Here is a 13,070-nt window from a genome sequence, read left to right as displayed (position 1 = left end):
GATAACACTGATGCAGACATGTTTTATACATTTAACAAGGTACTTTATTAATGCACCAGAGTTAGTCAGTTTTTCAATGTTCGTCATCAGCCGGGTCATACTATCCGTGAACTCCCTGTTTGTTGCCTCCATACGCTTCAGTATTTGATTTTTTTTCAGTTTTAAGTCCTCCTGCGCAAGAGCCAACAGCCGTCTGTCTTTTGGCAACTTCCTTTTAAGATTTTCTAGTCTACAACTGCACAAATGCGGACTTACACAGTAAGATTCGATACCAAACTTGTCGCTTGTTTTCTGTGGATGTGCCCTGTGCATGCCTAGTAGGAGAAAATTCGCCCAAATACCCATTTTAATGTAGACGGAGGTATTTTCAAAAACGCTTGGTGTGGATGCCTATCATTTTTACACTAAACCAGTGTTTTCAAAATTATCCAGTCTAGTGTGGACATAGCCCAAGAACCATCCTGGCCAGTTACAGAAACAGATCAATCCAACACCTTTCAGCATTCAGTCACCTACCAGAGATGGAAGGACATAGTTTATAAAAATGGGATTTGGATATAACTGAACTTCATTTACAAAGAAGATACTCTTAACATAAAATGTGTTTTATTAGGTAACAAAGTTGTCAATTTTCATATGGTTCTAATCAGAAAAAGATAATAGGCTCCAGTGAAATTTCAGCAACATCAATTTGCATCTATTATTTAAACATTCTGGAAAGGAAAATTAATTGTGGTTCCTACATAGATGAATGAACATTGGTCAATTTATTATTGACCATCTTTAGAAAGCAAACAAAGTAGGAAGGGTAGTCAATTTGAAGAGAGGATTTTTTTTAAAGTAACCATATTATGCTGTGTTCAATTTAACTGATTAAAAATTCAAAATGGAAATCATTCAATTCATTTCAAGTTTAATTGTCATTCAACCATACATGAATACAGCCAAACGAAGCAGCATTGCTCCAGGGTCAAGGTGCAAAACACAGTTCCAACGGTCTCACACACACATCAAAGTCCCCTTAGCACATATAAGATATATATATATATATACACACACACATAAGATATAATTCCACGCAGCTCCACACCCCCTCCACCAATAAATCGGTGAATCGAACACGCGGCATTTCATGCTAACAATGCCCAAAAGGGTCTTGCAGTCACAAGAAAAGCGAGCAAGATGGTCACTCACTGTTAGACTGCACATCTCCTTCGACTCAGGCAGCGGCACAATGCACAGCTCCTTCATCTTCTCCCCCTGTGAGCAACTCACTGATGGGGTAGGCCTGCAGTACTTTAAATTCCTAATGTTCAGCAGGATCATGTGATGCGTAAAAATGCACAATTGATACAAGTTCTTCAAATATTGTAAAGATTTAACATCAAATAATCAAAATGATACTTCATATGCTATTGAATAAACATGATCTTATTAATTATAAGCCAATCATTCACAGTGAATTCTTTTGGCTGTAGAAGTAACAAAATAAGCAATATTTTCCTTTGCATTGTTTCTCAAAATATTTGCATTGAACCTGATCTTAATGTGCAACCAACTATACGACATAAAAATGAAAAATGCTTTTCATTTCTATAGGAACAGATGTGTCATTGCAAGTCATTATAATGCCAGAAGTGTATTTAGTTAAGTGTAGTCACTGTTACTGCTTGGTAGATAGCAAGAATGAGATGTAAGACAGATTTTAATGACTTGTTGGCTGACAGTGAGGAAGTGATGAAAGTCAGCAATGTTCAGGAGGCTCATTTTAAAGTGAAGTCGGATATCTTGGGGGGGTTGTAAGGCAGGAGGAGGTTACAGAAAGAGGACAAGATCATTGAAAAGATTTGAAAATGATGAAAGCTTCAAAGTTAAGGAACTTAATTGCAATGTAACTGATGGGAATAATGCTGGTGCAAGTTGGGACATCGGCATCAGAGGCTTCATTGAGTACAAATTTACAGAGAGAAGAAGGTTGCAATCAAGTGTTCAGTATAACAGTGAATCTCACACATCACAAAGACATGGATCATAGGCAGAGGCAGAAATGTGTCATGTTACAGTTGTGGAAGTAGGTGACGGAAATGGTGGCATAGAGATATGAGATCTGAAAATCAACTCGAATCAGGCATAACAGCAAAGTTGCAAATTATCCAGTTTAGACACTGTTAGGGAGAAGCTTAGAGTGAGTGGCAAGGATCTGATGTCTCTGCTGGGGCTGAAGATTTTTGATTCAATATTTGAGCTGAGGATGAACGTTCAGATTAGAATGTCAAACAAAAGGTCCAACAATTTAAAGAGGACAAAAGTTTTGGAGGAGTGATAGCAGGTTAAAACCAAATTATATCAATATACAGGTGGAATCTTGTGCCACGTTTTCTATGGAATGTATTCTTTGAGAAGGATTTCGATTCCACTTCGGGATTGAAGTTTGCCTTGGTGCAATTGGTTTAGCACAGAGATCACCCCACGAGTTTGATTTTTTTGCCTGGCATACTTTCTTCAGCTCCAGACAGATAAAGCAAAATTCAACTTGACACCTTGAACAGATAATGTTTTTACATCCCGTTTGGTTGTGTTCGAGCAGCTTACCACATGTTGGGCAGGCTCGAATAGAAGGGCAATTCTTCACTACAGTACCTAAGAGGTTGACTAATGGACAACTGCGTAGTGTGTCCAGTTCCAAATTGGTGCACCCTTCATTATCACATCGGTCAGAACGTGGGACACGTCCCTTCCATGGTTTCAGGCACTGCCAACAGAACTCGTAAACATTCCCCTTTTCTGCAGTACAGATAGTGCAGCGGACACTCAAGTTACTCAGGACTGTGCGTTCAACAAATGTTCCACATCCAGGACACTGTGGATAAAAGATAAGCAAAAAAAATTGGCAAAATTAATTACTTCACACTGATAACCCTTATAATGCATGACCGAAATAAATATGCTTCAAATGTTATAGGCTGCTGTGACTAACTTTACCACAAAATGATCAAACTTTCTTTAATTTCTGATGAAGTCTGCTTCTTTACTTGGAATTTGCATTTGTAATCTTCCTAGGTTAGAGCTTAAATCTTTCCCCCATATCCTGCTAAACTGTGGGGCTCAGGAGTAGATTACAATTTTTAAAAATGCAATTTAGCTAATTAGAGAAATTTGTTTGTGATAAGAATATTGAGCATAGGAGCAAAATAAATTTGCTATTTCATAGAAATTTAGTTTCTAAATTGTTCATATATGGTTTCTACTCACAGAATGTAGACATGGACACATGTTTGATATGTAAGTCTATTGCATCAATTTGGACATGCTAATCAAAGAGGTAACTCACAATTAAATATTCATTATATGCTGACAACAAAGTATTTTCTATGAAGCAAATGTAGTGCAGACACAAACATTGAAACACACACTTTGTCAGACTTACTGATTTGTATTCACAGTACTCAGCTGCAGCCAGTACAGCAACTGTTTCCTCAAAATGCAGCTGCTCCTCTCTGGTCAGTACGGCCAGCTTGCGAACTTCATGGTAGGGCCATTCCTGTCCACATGCCTGTCCATCAGCTTTCACCGCTGGGCAGTGGAATTTGTACTGACCCTGTAATTTCAAATTTTATTAAAATTTAATGGTTTAAGTTGCCTTAGATAATGAGAATGGCAGAAATAACTTAGTCATTTTACCCAACTCCTCATTGCCATGTGCTCTCTCTTAAATCACTGCCTGAGCCCAGGAGTGTTGAACACTGATGTCCAATCCAGTGCAAGGAAGATTCACCACATTGTTTATTCCTCATGAAGAGAGACTAAGTTAACTATGTTTGTATTTACTGGAGCTTAGAAAAATGAGAAGGGATCGAAGTCACAATCAGGTTGAGTTGGTTGAAGGTAAACTTTTTTAAAGTTACACTCTCGACACCACCTGCACCCAAAATATTTTTACCAAATAGAGTGTGGTCAGGTACTTCTTGGTGGAGACACTAAAGATTATTACATTCTCTCTCACATCTTTGCAAAAGATTCTCCTGATAAAATGTAAAATCAAAATAATTATTGAAAATAAACCAGCAGTGTTGATCTATTTACAATTTTATAGTTATATGGCACTTTGAAGTTCTCAAATCTCAATTTCTTACCCGATCCAGAAGGCTTCAACACCATGCAGTCAGAGAGTTTGAATCTACTGCGTGTTTGTAGGACATTACTGCCCGCAAAATATTGGGATCATAGTCTCCTGAAATAACAAGTGATGCAGTCATTTCATCTTATGGAAATGGTGAGTCGCCAAGTATTTGCATCTAAATTCCAGTCAGAAAATGAAAAATAACTGAATCCACAGACTGCTATATTTCTTGGAAATCTAAATACGAAAATAGCCATGAGAAGCAAAAGCCATAATGGATTATTCTTTTAAGTATTCTTTCTACTAATGCCCCTATTCTATTCAGTAGTACCTTCCAATTGTATAGAATAACTATAAATATTGTCAAGGAAAAGACGCAATTGAGACTCATTTCCCAGAATATTGATTTCCATCCACCTGTATGTTTCACATATTGGCTGACAGCTGTGAGTGAATCAGATTGAAATGCCTGAAATAGGCTTGACAGAATAGGATTGGAATATCCTTCACAGTGGTCCTGGAGAAACAGGGATTTAAATGTTAATGGTCTTGAGTAATGGAAATACTAACTGAGCACCTTTATTCATTTCCTTGATGCTGGGACACATCAACAGTGATGTAACCTGGGGTCATTGTGTGCTTCGGGTCTTTCGATAGCAGACTCTCACCCAGGTGACCCAGCCAGGGTTGATCAGGCCCTGGCTTCTATCCCAATGGCACTGGTCCACCGGTCACACCTCCTGATCCAAAGCCTCCTGGAGGTTTGTTCAGCAGACACTGTGATGGTCCTGATGGTTCTTTTCATTGCAGCCCCCATAATTCCAAAGACAGAGTAAGTTCTGCCCAGCAAATGGCCAGCAAAATCTTTCCACCCCAACTCTACAGGCTCACATCATTCCCTTCAACCCTGCCTCTGGTACTGCTCTCCTAGCCCTTGGTATTTGACTTTCTTCGGTTCAAATGCCTCCTCATTCTGGTCTTCCCAAGGAATTGTCAGTTCCACCATTCATTGTTAAATCATATCGGAGATGATAATACAGACAGTTAAATGGACTGTTTTATTTGCAAAGTGCCTGGCTCCACCCCAATTCAGGTATTGGCTGTCCCAATGGAACAGTTCATTTTTCTCCATGTCTGTGTCCAGGGCGCCATGAATTGTGACCCATTTCTCCCACATCAGTACCTGAGCCAACCAATCAACTCCAGGTTCAAACTAAGGAATTGTTATACATATAGTGAGGCTTCTTTAGAACTTTTGCTCATGCGTGCAAGGAAGAGTATTTAGATCCCAATATACACTGTCCCTTATTACCACTACATGCACTTTCACTCTCGCATTCTCCTGTACATATGGACGACTGCTGACAGTATTTAGACAGGTTTTAGATATTGAAAGCTGGAGGTTCAGTGACCACAAAATCTTAGTGCACTATGAAACAAAAATGATCATATTCAATCCATGACCCTGTTTATTCCAGATTAGAAATTTGCATATGATTTGAATCTAGCAGTAAATTCAACTGTTTCAATCTTCCAAACTACTTCTGGCAATAAAAAAATTGTATTTATATTTACCTGTGATTTCACCTTTTCCTTTCACAAATTTTAGAGTGTGATCACTTTCATCGTAACTTTTCTCGTTCATTTCTTGTACAGTTGTCATCTTCCGAGCTGCGGAGCTGAAACTTTCTGTAATAGAACCCTCTCTGGAAAGTCCCTTCACCAACAACCCCGGAATAAGGCAACTACAACTATCAATCACATGATACTGCACTTTGGTACTTCATGTTTACTTGCAGGATGTAAGGCATACCCCTTCAGGAAAGGAAACTGCTCTGAATACATTAACACATTCCTTTCCACGTGGTAATGTTTACAGCCAATTCTTCACACTGTTCAGGGATGGGTTATGATTTTATGTAGGAGTTCTGCTTCCATGGGTGACACTGGTGACATGCACATCTTTGCTTGACATTAATTACACCAGGAATGTGCGTCAATTGATGTTACAGGTGCTCCCAAAAAGGGCCAATGGGGATTTTAGTAACCTGTGATGTTAAAAGAATGACAATGTTATGTAGGTCAAGGACCTGAAGGGCAACCTGCCCAGGGCAGTTACTGTTCATGTCCTTCTGCATCATAGCAATGAACCAGGAGGTTGGTACCTCCAAATCCCTTTGGGGACTTGTTGTCATGCATTGTGAATATTGTAACCATGCAGGGGTTTCTAATGGAGGAGATAAGTGTTATGCCCAACATTAAGAATGCCAGTTATTTGAACTTTTCTGCCTCTTTATGTTGCTGACATGTTGATACAGCTCCAGCCATCCACCCAAGTATTTCTCCAGCTTCCAGTCTCAAATAATCTAGTGCAAAGCCCTGGATAAGATTTCTACTAGGCAGTGAGGTGCTTTATTTTAGCAATTTTCTGTAAGAGCAGTGTGCCCTGCTGGAAAGAGTGTTTTGGCTTTGGCTAAAGATAAGTAGCCATATTGTCCTGTTTAGGAATGTTGTGTCAGTCACTTGGGACTGTCGGATGTGAAAGAAAGTTTTAGAGATCTGGGCAGAAGAGTTTTCTGAAACACAGTAGTCTGGTTTGTGGTCTTTTGGTGGGAGGTGCGCAGAGAAGAGCACCGGGGGAGACATCTAGAGGATCCAATCTCAAGGGGAGACCCAATGACAAGGAGCACTTCAAGAGGCGCAGGATTCCAAGAATGGAAGTTCTACCTGCAGCTGGGAAAGAAAAAATCAGCGCAATGAGTAAAGAGATACATCGCTGACCACTCCAGAATGAGCTCCAATGTTTATGTGGACTTTGGACTGGTTTAACTGTAATGGGTCCTTTCACTTTCTTTTCTTTTTCCTGTTAATTGTTCGATGAAGCTGAAATTGGTAAATCTATTGGTGCTCTTGGAGCATTATAAGAGGGCTTCAACAGATAGAGTACCAACTAGTCAGCTCTGTCCTGCTATCACAATCACAGATTTCAATAGGCAGCCAATGTTTTGCTCAATAGCAACGGGCAACTGTCAACTGCATGAGATTTTGTAATAGATGGTGCCCCAAGACCAAAGGAAACAGATCTGTTTCTTTATTTTTGCTGGCAACACAAACTAACAAGTTGTGAATACTGGCCCATTATCAGCTCCAATCAGATTGGTAGTAAAGTGGAAACTCAAGAGACTGCAGATGCTGATATCTACAGCAAAAATAAAAACAGCTGAAAGTAAGACACATCCTTTCTGAATTCATTTCCACATTTCAGATGCTGCCAAGTACAACTCCTATGCTACTTTCACCCTGCAGAAAAGTTTTCCAAAGGTATTCCAGTTTCACCCTACACTGCAAAGACATGTTGGTGAAGGGGTTCATTAGTTACTGTAAATTATCCAACATCATGTGAAGGGTAAGAGAATTGGAGTGGAGATAATGAGCATGTGAGAGAAAGTATGTCATATATGGGGAAACGTATATCAATGGGTTTACTCTGATAGCTGCCATAGACTCAATGAGACAAATAACCTCCTTCTAAATTGTTAAGAAAACAAATACCTTTTGGCACCATAAAGTCAGTGATATACATTTGAAGTATAGTGTTTATGTGAGAATTACAGCTGCCAACAAGGAAGGGTCTCACCTGCAAAGAGCATTGTGATAGTGACAGGATAATTATTATGTTCAGATTCATATTGTTATAAAAATTCCTTTATAAGCATTTAATTTCTCTCATTGCTCATTATAACAAACAGAAGTCTGTTTACAATTAATTGAGTTCAAATTTCTCGGTTCAGAAAGTCAGGAGGCAGGGGATCCAAGGGGACATTGCTTTGTGGATCCAGAACCAGCTTACCCACAGAAGGTGAAGGGTGAGTTGTAGGTTATTTGATTTCTGCATGGAGGTTGGTGACCAGTGGTGTTCTACAGGGATCTGTTCTGGGACCCCTTCTCTTAGTGATTTTTATAAATGACCTGGATGAAGAAGTAGAAGGGCGGGTTAGTAAGTTTGCAGATGACACAAGAGTTAGGCCTGTTGTGGATAGTCTGGAGGGGTGTCAGTGATTACACCAGGACTTCGATAGGATGCCGAACTGAGCAGAGGAGTGGCAGATGGAATTCAACCCAGATAAGTGTGAAGTTGTTCATTTTGGAAGGTCAAATTTGAAAGCAGAATATGATATTAATGGTAAGACTCTTGGTAGTGTGGGGTATCAGAAAGATCTTGGGGTCCATGTCCATAGGACACTCAAAGCTGCTGCATAGTTTGACAGTGTTGTTAAGAAGCGACATAGTGCGTTAGCATTCATTAACCATGGTATTGAGTTCAAGAGCCATGAGGTAATGTTACAGGTATATAAGACCTTGGTCAGACCCCACTTGGAGTACCCTTTTCCGTTCTGGTCACGTCACTACAGGAAGGATGTGGATGCTATAGAAAGAGTGCTGAAGAGATTTACAAAGAATTTGTCTGGATTGGAGAGCATGCCTCATGGGAATAAGTTGAGTGAACTTGGCCTTTTCTCTTGGAGTGACAGAGGATAGAGGTGACCTGATAGAGGTGTATAAGATAATGAGGGGCTTAGAATGTGTGGATAGCCAAAGGTTTTTTCCCAGGGCTGAAATGGCTAAAACAAGGGGGAATAGTTTTAAGCTGCTTGGAAGTAGATACAGAGGAGATGTCAGGGGTAGATTTTTCACACAGAGTGGTGGGTTTGTGGAATGCACTGCCAGTGACGGTGGTAGAGGCAGATACAATTGGGTCTGTTAAGAGACTCTTAAATAGGTACATGGAGCTTAGAAAAATAGAGGGCTATGCAGCAGGGAAATTCTAAGCTGTTTCTGGAGTAGGTTACATGGTTGGCACAACGTTGTGGGCTGGAAGACCTGTAATGACATGTAGATGTCTATGTTCTATCTGAACAGTTCACTGATGTTAGATTACATCCAGATCAGTGATAGTGGGAAATATGCAGTGGAAATCAGTTTGCTCACCACAGATACAAAAGGCACCCAAAAACATTACTTTTGCATCCTTCCTTGGGCTATTTATTTTTTATTTTGAGATATGGCATGGTGACAGGCCATTCTAGCCCATCGAGCCAGTGCTGACCAATTAACCTATTAACCCATACATCTTTGGAATGTGGGACCAGCCGAAGTAAATCATGTGGTCACGGGGAGAATGTATAAATTCCTTACAGACCACAGGAACTGAACCTGGGTCACCGGCACTGTAATAGCATTACACTAACTGCTGCACAACAGGGTGGGTTTTCTGAGGCCTTGACCCTGGATGTGTGTGCTGCATGTGGCAAGCAAATACCAGAAACCATTCGCTACACGGCTCAAACCTGATAAATTTAAACCACTGATTAAACCCTCAGAGCTGGATAGATTGGGGAAGATGCATGTAAAACCTATGCCATCAGCACATACAGAGATCAGTTTTATAGTGCTTATTGTCCACCACTGGATCCAGTTCTGCCTTTTGAATGCCACTCAACCTGACTGGCATGTTGCATCCAGAATTGCTGAACTCCATGGGAATTACACTTAAATCAAATATTACATTTTGCCTGGGTTGCCCTTCTGTTTTTTTTTGCATATATACTTTCCTCTGATGGAGCCCTTCTATAGTTCTATAGTGAATTATTTATCTATTAATGAAGTTATCTGTTTGTCTATTAGATTTGATCAAATTCATTTCCTGAATATTATGGTGAAATGATCTGCGCTTTTAGAAGGTGAAATGATTGTGTTTTCTGTTGCCACTGGCTTATGTTGATTAATGTACATTGAACCCGAAAGAAACCTTTAATGATTTCTATCATATTATGCAACACCTAAATCCATTAATTTCACTAGCTGCTGTCCAATTAAATATAATCTATAATAATTTTGCAAGGATACATTGAGAAGCAATTTACATGTGCTACATGTACATGTGATAGTTTTAGGCATATTTATTAGCAATGAGGTAAAAGCATGACGTCAATTTGCAAAGGCACATTATGTAAACTTTAAGTTATCATTTTCAATAATGGAAAGCGTTACAAAGATACATTTATTTTCAAAACAATGAAACAACTGCTGGAACATCATCAGGAATTTTCTTGCAATAACATAAATTTATGTTTATTACTTTGTGTAGATTTTCCCAGGAAAGCAAATACCATTTATGTATTTATTTATTGAGCTGCAGCATTGAATAGACCCTTCAAACCACTCTGCCCAGCAATCCCCAGACTTAGTCTGAGTTTAATCACAGGTCAATTTACAATGACCAATTAACCTACCAACATGTACATCTTTGACAGGTGGGAGGAAACCCATGCGATCATGGAGAGAATGTAAAAAATTCTTAGAGGCAGCAGTAGAAATTGAACCTGGGAATCCTGTAAAGCATTGTGCTAACCACTACAATACCATGTTGCACCAATAGACTGTAGACTGAAAGAGCCAGTTCTTGTACAGTTTTCGAATAAGGAAACTAAATAAAATTGATGGATTACACACACCTTGTAATTATCCTGGGCATAAAGTACAAACAGAGTTAATTTAAAGTATTTTTAAAAGAAAAAGCTGGTAAAGATATGACGCCTGTTCTTGGATTTTCATTCTGCCATTGTAGCATCAAGGTAAATATTCGCATTGCTGGAAGAGTGGCAGATCTGGTGTTGGCTCCAGCATTCTACGCATTCTTGGCATTATCTCTCTCCTCCAGGAAGATGCAGCACCATCATTATTGTGGATTTATCCTTGAGTTTGTAATCAGAGAATGTTTTATTATCTTCCAGTTGATCATTTGCAAAGAGAAGACGGAGATCACTGCCTGAACTAAACAAAAAAGAAAAGAGAAAAACAAACATAACTCCATCCGTGAAGATACAAGAGACGGCAGATGTTGAATTTCATCCCAAAATGTCAACTATCTATTTCTCTCCACTGATGCTGCCTGGCTCACTGAGTTCCTCCACAACTGCAGCCATCTTAAATACAAATATTAGGCAATTGTTTTAAATTTTAAAATTAAATAGTGCATTTAATGCTGAATTCCCTAAGTTAAACAAAGTCTGAGGTGTTCAGTAACACTCTAATCCAGTTCTGATTTAATACACTCAAGTGCAGATTTATGACAGTTAGGGGAAACTAGAGTGCAAATTTCAGTCAATGTAGTCTGACCTATTTTAATACTATTATTTTCAAAAGTGCACGTGTGGGACCTATAGTAATGTGAAGCATATTAATGGACACTGGATACCCCCCTTATTTTCTTATAGGATGGTTATATTATTTTTATTGCTTTGGTTTGTTATTTTGTTTATTACAATTTGATTAACGCTCAGTTGCACTAGCAACGGTAATATTATAGTAGGTTAATTGATGGTCATGAGGAGCAAAGCTTATACAGGCACCTGGGGCAGCTGAGGGGTCTTGGGGGACGGCAGTGCGCATGTGATAGGCTATTCGAGAATGGCCCCGCACCATGTTTGGTAAGCCTATGTGTTTGTGTTCTGGTATTTCCAGAAAGGTAAATAAAGATGTTATTTTAAACTTCTACACGCCTGGAGGTCCCTTTTGTGTCCAAGTGTGCAACACATGCTTTGGTCTTGTTACACTATCTCCTCAGATATCTGATAGGACAATTACATCTTTCAGCATTTCTTTGTTTAACTGTGCTCACCAATAACATACAAAGGAAGTAGTTCTATGACTGTGTCTACACTTAGATGTTGAAGGTAGAGCAGATAAAGTCTTCTGTTCTTGAGCTTGGAGTTTGAGTGTTCTAAGTTCAAAGTAAATATATTCTCAAAGTACAAATATGTAACTATATACTATCTTGAGATATGTTTTCTCTCAGGTATTTACCAGAAAATAAAGAAATACAGTAGAATTTATGGAAAAAACTATAAATAACAAAGATTGACAAACATCCTTCCCTCACCAGTAAGCTAGAAGCCACAAGAAAAATTCAAGAGCAATTGAGATACAGCACAGTCTAGCAGGCTGCTTGACTCACCAAGTCTTTACTACGTATCCAGCACCTATTTTTACACTAATCCTACCCTCATCCATGATATTCTTTCTGCATTCCCTTCAGTTCACACAAGATTCTATTGCTCACTGCAGCAGTACCGTTTTTGGAATGTTTCTGAAGAGAGTACAGTAACAGAGCTGTGACTGGAGTAAACTGCAGAAGTAAATGAGAACAAAGAATGCAGTGTGAGCCAGCAATTTATAGAGTATGGTTTCAGGGAAACCCGGTTACTTCAGTGACAAATAGAAACTGTCATGTTTTTACAATGCTGAACATTCTGCAGCCAGACTTTGTAACTAGTATTATTGTTCACACGATCAGGATTTTTACAAGAAAAATTGTGTTAGAAACCCTGATAAGGAATAAAAATACTAGTGCTGACATGCAGAAAATCACACAAAATAGTTCTACTCCGAGATTAGCTGATCTTTAATACTTTTTTAAAGAGTATGAATACATTTCTAACTTCCTGATTATATACCATTTTTGTGTGGCAATTTTTCCAGCAGTTTCTGTTTTAATGTCAGAACCTTCATCTCATTGAATTATTTTTCTGAATGTGAAATATCAATGGTGGTTGTTTCTACTCTAAGCCCCTTCACTAATATCTGATAGATTTTCCCCATTTTGTTCTTGCAAGTGTGTTTCAAGTTTTCGTTCTCTGTAGTCCTCCGAGCTTCTGGAAACAAATGTAATTAAGTTTCACGTTCAGTTTTGGAGGGTTTATGACATCACAACATTGAGCAATTTCTAGAGCAAACAATTGTAAATATCTTTCAATTTTTAATCCATAGTTTATTAACATGTAAAGCTGAATGCTTTGACATATAAGAATCGCAAAACATGTATGATTTTATCATGCTCAGTGGCCACTTTAATAGGTACACCAGTGTGCCAGCTCGTCAATGCAGATCA

The 13,070-nt window shown here is 38.9% G+C and overlaps 2 pseudogenes; both read right to left on the bottom strand.

Moving 5' to 3' along the window:
• Nucleotides 1–314: 314 nt before the first annotated feature.
• Nucleotides 315–5,818, bottom strand: LOC132404940 (uncharacterized; annotated as a pseudogene).
• Nucleotides 5,819–10,084: 4,266 nt separating this feature from the next.
• LOC132404948 (uncharacterized) lies at nt 10,085–12,836 on the bottom strand (annotated as a pseudogene).
• Between the last annotated feature and the right edge of the window lie 234 nt (nt 12,837–13,070).

The sequence above is a fragment of the Hypanus sabinus genome, chromosome 2 (genome assembly GCF_030144855.1).
Source record: "Hypanus sabinus isolate sHypSab1 chromosome 2, sHypSab1.hap1, whole genome shotgun sequence".
Lineage (NCBI taxonomy): Eukaryota > Metazoa > Chordata > Chondrichthyes > Myliobatiformes > Dasyatidae > Hypanus > Hypanus sabinus.
This window is presented reverse-complemented; position numbering and strand designations above follow the sequence as displayed.